Genomic DNA, 13,603 nt, shown 5'->3' with positions numbered 1-13,603 from the left:
GTTGTGTGTGGGCTACATTGTGTGTGCATGTAGAGGCCTAAGGTTGATTGCGCTTCACTTTGCATATACAGATAGGGTTTCTCATTGAACCAGGAGCTCACTGTTTTCACTTGCTTTGCAGCCAGCATGTTCTGGTATTCCCTGTCTCCTCCTGTGTGTTGAGATTATTGGCAGGCTGCCTTCAGTGTGTTCTGAGGATCCAGACCCTGTGTCTCACACTTGCGCAGTAAATGCTGTATCCACTGAGCTGTCTTCCCAGCCCCTCATAACCCTTTTTACCTCCATCATTGGAATCTGGTCTTGAACTAGGATTTTCATGCAAAAAACAGGAGGTAACAGATTTAAGGATATGAAATCAAATAATAGTCTTGCAACTTAGAGTTTGGATTGAATGTATTAGTAAGAAATCATGAGTTATTTAAAAATAAATCAGTCAATCTCTTTGTCACTCATCTCCCTTCCAGCCCTGTGTTCTGGTCAGCTCAGCAGTGATGGGCTGTGCTCATGCCCACGGCGCAGTGTTGGGCACCCCTCGCCTTCCTCCTGATCAGAAGAACAGTGTTTCTTAGAGAAGTGGTTAGTTCTGGGTCTGGAACAGGAAGTGGATCAAGAAGATCTAGGAACATCTGAAACCTAGAGCAGGGGCATGATCAGAGGGGACCAGCGCTGATGTAACAGGGACCATCCTGAAGAGGCCGCCTGGCACCCGGGAGCCAGCAGCGTGATCCTGTGTTTTAGTGAGCACGTTCTAATGCTACAGGAGGCAGCTGCTCAGCTTTGGAGAGTGATGGGGAGCCGAGTTGTTATTTGAAGGCCATAATTGGTGCTGCTTGCTCTCCCGTCCTCTTCTGTCTGTGTCTGGAGACTGACAGCTGTCAAGGTGGCTTCCTCCTTGTAGAACTATCTCCAACAACCATTAGAAATGGGACGGGAAATTCATCTTTGTAGTTCCAAGGCCTTGACTGGGTGGAAGCAGTGCCCATGTGACAAAGTAAGACACAGCCACACGGAATACTGTTGCTGCTTGCAGAACACAGCACTCCTGTGCAGTAGCATTGTCCCTAGGTCACAAACCTGAGGCTGAGGGGTTCCCAGCTCTGACTCCTGATGGGACCAAGAGGGCAGGAGCACCATTAAATACACCAGTGGAATGTAGCATCCCGTTTGGGCTCCTGGAGACCCTGCTGTCAAGTAAAGGGATTCCCTCGTGTGTTGTCAGGGGAGAAGATGAAACTGTGGACTTGGAAAGTAGTGAGGGTGACACTAGGCTGTGAATGAAGGCCTGGCATGGTGGCATATGCGTTTAATCCCAGCATGCGGGAGGTAGATGCACAGTGTGTTTTGGGCCAGCCAGGGCTAGATAGACCAATCCTGCCTCCAAACCAGAAAATGCATGATGCTTGGGAGCACACCTTGATTAGGTCTGTTTGGTTATGTATACCTCTAGTCCTCTGCTTAAATCTAAGCTTCATGTCATTGCTCCGAAGACTGGGGGGATGGCACACACACACTGGAGCCCATCTTTCTTCTACCCGGTGTGGTCTTACTGCATAATCATCTTTTATCTGCTTTTCACTAAGAAATTGTAAAAAAGGTTAGGATGGTCATATGTTAATGTTTTACACACACACACACGCGTGCGAGCACACTCCAATGAGACAAGAATGAAAGGATTTGAAATGAAAGAGACTGAAACACCGGATCTGAGAATGAGTGGGTGCAACTCCAGCACAGTGTCCGTGACTCTGTGTTTAGGGAGTGGGGAGATGAGGACAGACAGGCTGGGACCCACTCTCAAGCAGGCACAGGCTGACCTTGGGGAAGGAGGAGGTTATGGTTTATGTAGCCGTGAGGCAAAGCAAGCCTGTCTGCTGGCTGGCAGGATCTTTTCTTTTCTCCTTTGGTTTGTGGTTTTTTTTTTTTTAGAGCCTGTCCTGGAACTAGCTCTTGTAGACCAGGCTGGTCTCGAACTTACAGAGATCCGCCTGCCTTTGCCTCCCGAGTGCTGGGATTAAAGGCGTGCGCCACCACTGCCCGGCTCAGAAGCATTTTTTTTTTAATATTTATTTATTATTTATTATGTATACAATGGTCTATCTGTGTGTATGCCGAAGGCCAGAAGAGGGCACCAGACCTTATTACAGATGGTTGTGAGCCACCATGTGGTTGCTGGGAATTGAACTCAGGGCCTTTGGAAGAGCAGGCAATGCTCTTAACCACTGAGCCATCTCTCCAGCCCCTCAGAAGCATTTTTTTAAATCTATTTATTTATTTATTTATTAAAGATTTCTGCCTCCTCCCCGCCACCACCTCCCATTTCCCTCCCCCTCCCCCAATCAAGTCCCCCTCCCTCGTCAGCCCGAAGAGCAATCAGGGTTCCCTGCCCTGTGGGAAGTCCAAGGACCCCCCACCTCCATCCAGGTCTAGTAAGGTGAGCATCCAAACTAGGATCTTAACTTTTTTTTTTTTTCTGAGGTGAAAGAGAGACATGATTCTGCTCTTGGTCCTGAGTGTTTGCGTCCTCAGAATTCATTCAGCTATACATTTATTTCATGATGTTGTCTCCATTAGTATGACAGTTCACAATATGATGTTTTGAAGGAAGGAGCGAGGTAGACATATCTCTGTCATAATACTTTTTGCCTAGCAATTGTCTGTCTCATCTGATCAGATTGAAAAGTTATTTCTGCACTGAAGTTTTTCATAAAGGCAGTGAAGATCAAGCCAGGCTGCTGCATGTCCCTCTCTGCCTGAAGGACATGTTTGTGTACAAGGTGCTCTCAGAGGGATCGATACATTAGCCTTTGATTTTTATTGAAACTGATGCTGTGGGTGGAAACAGCCTTTTGGGGTTGCCAGGTCTCACAGGCAGTGGAAATGTTGTCTGCTTCTGTTTTCCTTCTGCATTAATTATTTAATTCGATTTTATTTTTCTCTGAGCTTTTTGGCTCTTGGTTTTATAAGAGAAATGTCAGCTTTCCCTGCCGACAGTGTCTGTTAGACCTGATAATTAAACATGGCATTTCAGATTCAGTATGGAAAGGGGTAAGTCTTCAGCTTCATGGAATGGAGTGGGCTAGAGATGGCATCTCGTCTAATCCGTCTGTTTGACAGAAGAGGAAGCCGAGTCTGAGAAAGGTGGACGATCTGTCCAAGGCATCACCAGGCAGTACTGGTGTCATGAGGCAGTGCTGGGCCCTGCGCGTGGGGGTGTTTGTCTTATTGCTCCTCCTTCCCCAAGAGAGCAAACAGAGCAGTTTCTAGATGAGTACAGAGGTGAACACTGTCACCTTACTGTCTGAGGGCAGACGGACAGCTTGTTTTTTCTTTGAAGTGGAGCAATGACCCTGTCCACGAGGGGTCGTCTTCCCAGGCATCGTATGAGAGGGTGAAAGGGTGGTGAGCCTTCTGCTGGTACATTTTGAGAAGGGGCCAAAGCCATGACTGTGGTACAGAGTCATGGACTCTCACCTGCCATCTTGTGGGGACTGCATGTTGGGTCACAACAAGGCTCCCCCCTGGAGAGTACTAGCTCACTCCCTGAGAACTGAACACTAGATTGGGTCTCCTCTCTGTACCTCCTCTCTGAGCCCCCTTCCTCTCAGCAAATGACCTCTTTTTTTTTTAATGGTTTTTTATTGAGCTATAAATTTTTCTCTGCTCCTCTTCCTTCCTCTCTCCTCCCCTTCTACCCTCTCCCATGATCCCCATGCTCACAGTTAATTCAGGAGCTCTTGCCTTTTTCTACTTCCCATGTAGATTAGATCCATGTATGTCTCTCTCAGGGTCCTCTTTGTTGGCAAATGACCACTTTCAAAGGCTAACAGAGGTCACGTGCAGGTGCAGTCTCCCCTTTTTTCCACATGACATGCATGTTGTTCTTCATTCGTTTGACCCTGACATACATGTCTCTTGTTTCTCTTCAGTAGCCTCCCTCTTCCTCCTGGCCTCGGGCAGCATGCTAAGTGTCTTTATTCAAGTCATTGCAGATACCTGGTCACTCTTCTGCCTGCCACGAGCCTTCATCTTCTGCTAAAAGCTTAGTTTTTTCTTCAAAGCAAAGCCTTTGCAGTTTGGGCCCATGACCTCTCCTGCCTTATTTCCCCCTTGCTGGGTCCTTCCCTAGCCTCTTGCCGCTGTTCTGAGGCAGTGTCTTATGTCTGATGCTGTCTCTGGTGATGGACCTGTATTGTTGCTCTTCTCTCTGCTTTCCAAGCCCAGTTCTAGTCACCCCCTCTCCAACTCTTGTGGGTTGCTTTAGTTAGGGTTTCTATTACTGTGAAGAGATGCCATGACCACGGCAACTCTTACAAAGAAAACATTTAATTGTGGTGGCTTACTTGTAGTTCAGAGGTTCAGTCCATTATCATCATGGTGGGACATGGCAGCATGCAGGCAGACATGGTGCTGAAGAGGTAGCTGCTACATGTGATATCCAGGCAATAGGAAGTAGACTGATACATTGGGTGGTATCTTGAGTGTAGGAGACCTTAAAGCCTGCCTCCACAGTGACACACTTTCTCCAACAAGGTCACACCCACCCCAGCAAAGTCACACCTCTTAATAGTGTTATTCCCTTTGGGGGACATTTTCTTTCAAACGGTCACATGGGTTCTGTCCCCAGTGAGCTGTAGTGGCAGAGGTGGTATTTCCCATTCCCTATGACATCTCTAGGTGTTCTATTTTCTCATCACTGTCTTCCTGTAGGGTGTCTCTTTTCAGGATTTGGCACAGGACTGCTCCGACACTCCCAGTGTCTGTTCACTATTGGAGGGGTGACAGCATCATGAACCCTGAGCTTCAAGGACTGGTTGGGTTGGGATGACCTGTGTTACAAGCTCCTGAACAGGGCCCCAGTAGAGGGGGGCTCAACAGAGACCAGTCTGGACGGCATGGGGGTGCAACAGTGTCAGGCAGGCCACAGAAGCTGCAGCCCAGGGGACTTCTTTGGGAAGCCATTAGAGAAGCTGGACATGTTTCCAGAGGAGCTGAGTGTGATGGAGACGGCTTAAGCAGGTGTTAGCTGGACAGAAAGTCACCTGAGGTCCACTTGGGGTGGAATCTTGGGTACAACAGGAGGGAAGAACTAAGCCAGCCAGGCTCCACCTCAGGTGGTCAGGCTGACTCTCATCTGTTTCTCCTGACTGTTGCAGACAGTGGCAGCACCCCCCAGTGTATCCACATTACCTCCTGGGACACATGGAGGAAGACAGGGAAGGGTAGGGACACTGTATCAAGTCCCAAAGGAGTGTGAGGCATGAGATCTGGGTGCAGATCCCAGATCTGTCCAGAACAAATTTTCTAGAAAGAAAATTAGTTAAGGCCATGCTCCACTGACCCCTGCTCTTTTGCTCCTGAGTAGTCGGTGTTACTGTATAGCAATAGCAATGGTCCTAGCAGTGCTAATGTGATCCTTAGGTTTCCACTGTGATTGCTTATTTAAAAATGTTATTTGGGGTTTTACCTGTGTGTAGGTCTTTAGCATATGTGTGGTGGGTGCTTGGGAAAGCCTGAGGGAGTCAGATTCTTTGGGACTGGAGTTACAGATGATTGTGAGCTGCTGTAGAAGTGCTGGGAATCAAACCTGGGCCCTCTAGAAGAGCAGCCAGTATCCTTAACTTTGGAGTCATCTCTCCAGTTCCCTGAGTTTTTCCTCTTTTTATTTACATGGGCTCCTCTACTGAAAGGGAAACATAACTAAGTGAATGTTAGTTTTCACAAGAGATAGCTGAATTAATATATGTTATTTTGGGATTTAAAAATTTTGGGAAACAAGACCAGAGTATCGTCAGTTTGAGGTTAAAGTGTGATTGTCTTGTTTGTAAGATGATGGGGGGGGGGGTTCCAGACCCCTGTCCCCTGGCAGATGCTTGTCGTCCTCTAAAAGGCAGGGACTCAAAGAACAGAGTACGAGCTGTGATAATCTGTGCAGTGGGCTTGCATCCCTGCATCTGGGCAGGAAAGGCACTGTGTCTTCATTAAGTAGCCAGCAAGGCTGCAGGCTCAAAGCTCCAAGGCAGAGCATTGATTTTAAAAATTAAGAAGAGCAAATGCTCCCCAACTGTCACACAAAATCTTTTCTGCCCACAAATTAGCTTCCACATCGACGGCCCAGGTCTCTTAAAAATTAGCTTCAAGTCTCTTTCCCTCTCCTTTTCCCTCCCCCCTCTCTCCCTCTTCGCCCCCACACCTACACCTTTAAAAAAACATTCCTGAGCCGCACTTCCTTCTTTGCATTAAGGACCACTGTTCTCATCCTCCAGTCCTTCACCTGCTGACATTCTCCTCATGCTTTGAATCTTAGCCTAGCATCACACTTGGAGAAAATCCTTCTTCTGCCCTTTCAATTAGGTCAACCCCTCTCTACACTCAACACCATACATTTTCATAATACTTTTTAATTTATGTGAAATTGCTTTGTCTCTCTCACTAGGCTTGTACTGTATATAGTAGCCACCAGAGAAATTACTTAAATTTGAAGTAATTAAAATCAAGTGAAATCAATAATCAGTCCTTTATATGCTTAGGTGCACTATACACTGTTCAAGTGCCCATTGCTACATGTAGCCGGCAGCTCCCTCTCTGCACCACACGGAACAGGCCAGTAGGGCAGAGCTCCACGGGATGGCACAGCATACCAGGATACTGGGACCAGAAGAAACCACAACCCAAGAAGCAGAATACATAGACCACACAACACATATCTGTGAGGGGAGGGGAAGAGGAGACTTTCTGTGAGGGGGAGGGGAAAAGGGAATTGTAGTTGTGAGGGAGAGGGAAAAGGGGAGACTAGCTCAAAAGAGCTGTAACCCTAAGTGTGAAGCTAAAGCAACAGTTTCCAGAAGGAACAGAGGGTAACATTTCCACCGCCTGTGTGTAGGCAAAGATTTCCTAGACAGAAATAGCACTAACCAAAAGGAAAGAATGATAACAAAATTAAGAAATTCTAGATTGGGCATGGTAGTGCAGGCTGACTTTAATCTCAGCACTAGGGAGGCATGAGTAGGTGGATCTTTGTGAGTTCAGGACCAGCCTGGTCTACAGAGCAAGCTCCAGGATATCCAGGGCTACATAGAGAAACGTCTTTTTAAAAAGAAAGAAAGAAAAAAAGGAAAGAAAGAAATTCTAATCATGAAAAGACAACATTAAAAGAGCAAAACAGCTAACCACACACTGTAAGGCAGTGACATTTTGATGGGACTAAAAATTAAATTCAACAATTGACAGTGTGTTTAGCATGCCCAAGACCCTGGGTTTAATTATCAATACTAAAAACTTTAAAGAGGAGGTGGGGAGAGAAGAGAGAAGAGAAGAGAGCACTTTGAACACTTGCTTGGCTACAGGTCTATCAGAGCAAGCTGCAGTATGCTCTTACATCTAAATGCAGACAAGACGGCTACAACAGTGCTGCCAACAACAAGCTGAACTTCTAGAAGCGGAATGGCTAAATATCGTTTTGACCCAGCAGCCAACTGTACAGTGGGAAAACATATGAGCATGGACCTTAGACACCACGTTGAGGGGAAGGAGGAGCCTGTACCCTGATTTGAGGCTTCTGACTCCAGGCATGTAATAGAATATCTTCATGTGATTTTAAGTCAAAGAGGCTTGAAAAAGAAACCAGAGAATAGATTCTGTATTTAGGATCCCGTAACAGGTGGGACTGATGACATCTTGGTGGCAGCCGTAATTGTATATCTTGGTAGAGAGTTGCCAACAGCAGCAGGCCTGGAAGGAAGCAGAGAAGTGCTGGGAAGTATTGTGCTATGCTGTGGGTGGAGGCTACCACCCTGTGAACACAAACTTAGAAATCTGTCAAGCCATAACTTGTTGTTAGTGCTCGCTGCCGTGTGCAGCTTGGACAGACTTCCAGTTGATAAGGCAACCAGGACTGAATCTGTAAAATACTGTAAGACCTTCCCAGAGGAAATTAAAAAGCGTTGCTGAAAACCATTAAACAAGACAAGCATACTAAAGAGGTATACCATATTCATAGATGGGAAGACTAAATAGCACAAGGAGGTCTCTTTCCTCCAAAATTCATCTACCAGTTTGAGACCATCTGGATGAAAGTCTGAGAGACTGTTGTAAAGAACTTGAAAGCGGTTCTGAAATTGGTATGAAAGAGCCAGGGTGGGGAACATCAAGATGGCTCCAGAACAATCCGGCTGGCTCTGCCGGATCTCAAAGCCCTTTGTCACAGGCGCTGAACAGCCTCTGGGTCTGCTCAGGGGATGAGTAGGAACTGTTCAAGTAGACAGAAGACTGCCTGTCTACACCAGCGGAAAGGCTGTCTATACTGAAGGTTCCCAAACCATGTTGAGCCTTCAGTAACCCTGACACAGTGGGAGGAAGGCAGCTACAGTGCAGCAGAAGACGGGGAAGCCACGGTGCACACTCTAGGCCATCAGTGTGAGGCTGAGACAAGTGAGGCAGACGCAAGGAGCTGGAATCCGAACAGGTGAGGGAGAGATCAAATGGCCCACGCTCTGTACTGACTTGGGCGGTGGGAGGCTGTAACATCCGATTCTGTGTTACCCCCTCGGTACAGTTCGCGGGCCTGGAGATTGAAAGAACACACAAAGAGTCCTTTTCAAAAGGAGATCAGCCGAATGCCGTATGCTGTTTATTCAACCTTGGGGAAATCCTTATATACCTTGCTGCTGCACAAGGATTTCCGCGATGGAGTAAACAATGCCCTACAGCTAATCACCAGGCGGGGCAGAGGGAGCACAGGAACAAACAATGTTTTAGCCGGCTGACCAGAAACTGTCCTCAAAATGCACCCCAGGAGCAGGGGCAGACCCGGGCCCTACAGGAGGCCCTGACTCAAGCTGCAGCAGAGAGGCAAAACTGCTCTGCACCAGCCGTGTGATCGCCATGACAGCATGGAAGACAGCAGAGAGGGGGGTTAGCAGCCGGGAGGCCACCAGTGCCAGAAGCGGTTCAGATGATGTAAAGGCCTGGGTGGGCACAGAGAAGAAAGGCATGGGGAGGTGAGAACAATGCTGGAAATGTTGTCTGCGCCCTGAGCTAGCAGTCAAGCCGCCATACCTCCCCAGACACCACCTCTTTCTGTTTGGACAGAGGCACCTGGAGTCTCTTCTGCTGAGCAACCCCCCCCCCCCCCCCCCCCGTGGTTGTCCCTTGGTGAGGCACCACTGTTTGGCTGCAGAGAATGAGTTGGAGAGAGAGTACAGGCAGATGAGTGGTCCACTCACAGACAGGCTCTTGTTGCCTGTGGTACAATCACCTGTTGCTGATGATGACAAACACTCAAATCCCCACCCCAGTGGCTTAGGAAGTTATTTCCCAGCCGGAGATTAACTCACAGAACAAAGTCAAGTTTCCCACATGCTGGCCAAACAGAGAACCTAGCACTGGATGTTCACAGGTTATTAAACAGACCTCTGGGGCAGCTGTGGTGGGTGGCGTGAGGCTGTCGACATCCGCAGAGATGCGTCCCTGTGAGCCTCCGGGAGCCAGGGGCAGGCTGACCTTTCCTGTGGCTGTGCTGCAGTCCTGTGAAATGACTGTCTGTGACTCAGAAGGCAGGTAGGTGGCACAGCTAAATATATCGATGGGCAGGCTGTCCAGCACATTAGCTTGGTTCCTTTGGAGCAAAAGCGGATCACCCCGCTGAATACAAAACAAAAGCAATATGCAATGGCCGACACAACCCAAAATTATTCATAGGCCAGAATTAAAATCTAAGGTATAAACTCCCAATTTCAGCTCATATATGGGAAAAAAAGTAGGCAGCAGGGAACGAACATTTAGTTCAGTTTTCAGTGAAGCACACAAGGTCTAGATGGACCCGCAGAGTGTGAAGGGGCTGGGACTACAGGTGTAGGGCTCATCCCTGGAAACTCTCTGCAAGACACTCAGTGGGCAGAGAAGAGAAGGTGCCCCAAAAAAGTTAAAGCTGGCTGGGGAAAGGGCAGCAGCTTGCCCGGGTTGTATATAAAACAAGGCAGAGAAATTTACAACAAGGATGAAAGGAGCATGGGGTTGCCATGGGAACCCAATCAGAGAACGGGTACCCAGGAACTATCATGTTCCCCATAGACCCAGAAGTCTACAGGACTAGGAACTGGGTATAGGATATGTCTGGTCCCTGAAGGCAGATGGCAGCTTGGGACAAGGTAGAAAACTTCCCACAGAGCCCTGGGTGAATCCCTGCATCTGATGGCAAAGGCGGGCTGCAGGACTCTTCCAAGTGAAACCGTGGAATGGCTGTCAGGAGCCTGAGGAGATGCTGAGTGAGGAAGCCACACACCCAGGGAGGCAACAGGCAGGGAATTCAGATATAAGATCCCAGACTTGCCCTCACGATTTGCACAGCAGGGTAAAAAAGACCCAGAGTGCATTCTGCAGATTTTCTCAGAGGACTGGTGCTGGCACAGGAGTGTGCAGACAGCCAGGACAAATGTGCTCTCCTGTCCTGGCCACAAGTGAGGACCCTGTGGGAGCAGGCAGAAGTAGTTGAACTGCATGCCTGGCAAGTGTGCTGGCACTGTTACATATTTATTCTCTCTGTCCTCATGCTAACCTGAGGAAAAACCCGTTTCAAGAAAAATCTCAGGCTTTCTTCTTAGAAAACACATTTATGGAAAAGCTCAGATATCTAACACTTGTGTGTTAAGACCGCAGACATGCCGCCTCCAGCTTCTGGGTGCTTAGTAGTGAACCACTGTTCTTTAAAAAATAAGATTGAGAACTCCAAAAATCTATATTTATTTTCAAAAGGGAACAGCAGACCAGGACAGAGATGTCGAACAATGGTTATGATTTCAAGGGACAGCATCAAGGGATCGTGTAGGCTATGAAAGGAAATACAGTGGATTGCAGAGTAATGGCCCACAAATAAAAGCAATCCCTGGCCCACAGTGGCAACTCCAAAGCTTCAGCCATCAGTTGGGAAGCAGTTCACAATGAAATATGATTTGCATACAGTCCTGGACTCTGGGTGAAGACGGTGCGGATGCCGTTAATCCTCAGCAGCCTGTCCCCAGTTCCTTCCTCAGAAGGGTGGCAAGAGGTGTCCCAGTCCCTGGGAAGCAGAGCTGGTTCTCGTGGGAGCTCAGCAGGCCTCGGGTGCTTCTGCTGAACCCCACGCCGCAAACATAGGCCTGTCCACTAACAGCTCACAGGAAAAGGGGGACGGGCAAGCTTGCTCCTGGCCACCTCTCCTTACAGTTCTGCACTAGTGTCCTCCACGTGGCCTCCCCAGAGAATTGTACGTATCTCACCCGAGGACAACTGCAAGTTACCTCCCGTCTCGTAGCCTTGTTCTGCTATCGAGTAAGCCATCACTTCTGCTTGACATCTCATTCTGTAAAGAAATGATTTAGTAGCGGCTTAAAAATATTCTTGTATCGAAAGCCTGGAGCTAACTCTACCCCTCTATCTTGTGGAAAGAGGACCACTTACTCATCTGTACTCAAAGCTATAACTGTAGGACAGTCTGGGAACACCGGAGCACACTGTGTGTGTTCAGGCGGACAGTGGGAAGCCTGCAGATGTGAGAATAAGGCAGAAGGCCTTAGGTCTGGTGCACCCAGTAGAGGGAAAGCCGTGTCGGGACTAGGCTGTCCATCCACAGTCAGTGTAGGAGTTATTCTTATTTTCCTAACCACTTGCAGAGTTTCTGAATGAATGAGCGTGCTGCTTTCTCTATGGAAATGAAGAGTGTTGGTTCATTTTCTTAGCCAACTGCTTCTACTGCTTTGGTTTTCTTGAGCATATTTTATGATAACCAGATGGGCTTTTTTGGCATCCTTGGATTTTATGAATACATGAGAAAGCATCTTTGAAAAATATTCTACCTGGAACAGAATCCCACAGAGACCCACTGCCTTCTTTTACCTCTGCAAGTATATTTTATTTTTGTTACATTTTATTCAAGTTTTATATCAGGTGCCTGTTACAAAAAGTATATATTCAGCCTTACTCATTTATGTCTTTTTTTCCTCCTTTCTGGAAACATGAAAATAAAACCATACTGTTACGGGGGCTGGTTGCTAAGCCATTTGGGGGTCTTTATCATAGATTTGATAGGGGCTTGGTGTATAGCGTAGATCTCCTTAGAGCAGCCTGGACTAGTGAGTTCAGTGTGGGTTGGGTTTTTTTGTTTGTTTGTTTTGTTTTTTGTCTCAGCGTGGCTGGTGTTCTGAGTTCTGGTTTTAGCTGTGTTGGTGGGCTGTGTAACGCTGAGGAGGTCACTTACCTCTTTGGAACCTTGGCTTTCTCATGTGCAGAACCAGTACAATAGTGACCAATGCACCACTGCCTGCCCAAGGATACCATGATCCATAATTAGATCTACTAGGGTTCGTCAGAGGGATGGGGCTGCTGCTGGGTGCGTGGATATGTCCGTAAATGACCAAGAGGGAACTCATGAGAGAAACTGGCTCACGTGCCTGTGGAGGGCAGGAAGTCTTACAACAGGCTGGAGACTTTGGGAGCATGAATCAGTCTCAGGTGGAACCTGGGAGGACACTACTATAAATTCTGGAGTCCAAAGTGCCTGGAGTTGTGGAACCAAGGATGGGAGAAATACAGGAAAGTGTCTCCAAGAAGCTCCTGAGCTCCCCAGGGTTCAGCTGCTTGGATGATATTCACCATATCATTTCCCCCCAGTTCTTCAACCTGCAAGTCAGCTCCTCTGCAGCCAGTCCCATGCCTTGCCTGTTCTGGGGTCTGCTTTAATCTTTAAAATGCTCCTTCCTGTTACTACTTTTGATGGCTGGCTCTGCTGGTGTGGCCAGCGCGTCTGTTTTCAGCTGTCATTTCCCAGTGGTCATGACAATCGTGATGCTGTAGTTGAATTCAAGAGAAGTATTATTTCAGCATGCGGAATTACATCCTGAATTGCCCACAGAGATTCCCCTAATGGAAAGATTGAGCACTGTAAATGGTGGCTGGGAAGATCTCGCCAAAAGCTTACTTTTATTCATGACTCAGACCATTTTTGTCCGCCCTCCATCCTAATAGTAGCGCTAAACTCGGCCCCAGTAGGCGCCTTCATCTGTTTGTGAATTTTTGATCTTGTCTTCCTCGTCATTGTCAGACAAATCTGTTCTGCATTCTGTGTGGAATTGCCTGTGCTGGCATCAACCTAGGTGGGATGCTTGAATGCCATTTTCTGTCCTTCCCCTGCTCCCACACTGGAAGGAGTTCCTTCTAGTGCTCTGTGACATCTTTCCCAGCTTGTCTCCTTCACTTCTCCAGCTTCGCTGCCCTGTCCCCTCTCCATCTTCACTCTTGCTCAAGCTTCTGCCCCAACCGGAGCTGGAAACGCCCTGCCCATGTATAATGTAGCTTGTCTTTTCTACCTTCCTCTGGATTAGAGATCATAGCCCTTTAGCCTGTGATGAGACCATGAGCTTTAAGATGATTGCTTTTTGAGGTTTCTGAGGCAAATTTCACATTAAAATGTATGTGTGTTTGTTTGTGTGTGTCTCTAAAGTAGCCACTTTCCATAGATTTCCAGCTCCCAGCCATTGCAAATGTGTATTTCCCTTCTTCCCAGTACCTGTGTTCCTTGATGGTCCCCCTCTCCCCTGGCTACAGGGTAGCACACAGTAGGCATAGATCTCAG

The 13,603-nt window shown here is 47.7% G+C and overlaps 1 protein-coding gene across 2 annotated transcripts in view; it reads left to right on the top strand.

Moving 5' to 3' along the window:
* Trappc9 (trafficking protein particle complex subunit 9) overlaps positions 1-13,603 on the top strand; it is a 432,805-nt gene that overhangs the window by 126,133 nt on the left and 293,069 nt on the right. The gene's annotated exons all lie outside the window — the stretch shown is intronic.

The sequence above is a fragment of the Chionomys nivalis genome, chromosome 17, assembly GCF_950005125.1.
Source record: "Chionomys nivalis chromosome 17, mChiNiv1.1, whole genome shotgun sequence".
NCBI classification, from domain to species: Eukaryota; Metazoa; Chordata; class Mammalia; order Rodentia; family Cricetidae; genus Chionomys; species Chionomys nivalis.
The sequence above is the reverse complement of the archived record's forward strand: the minus strand, read 5'-3'. Positions and strand labels throughout refer to the sequence as shown.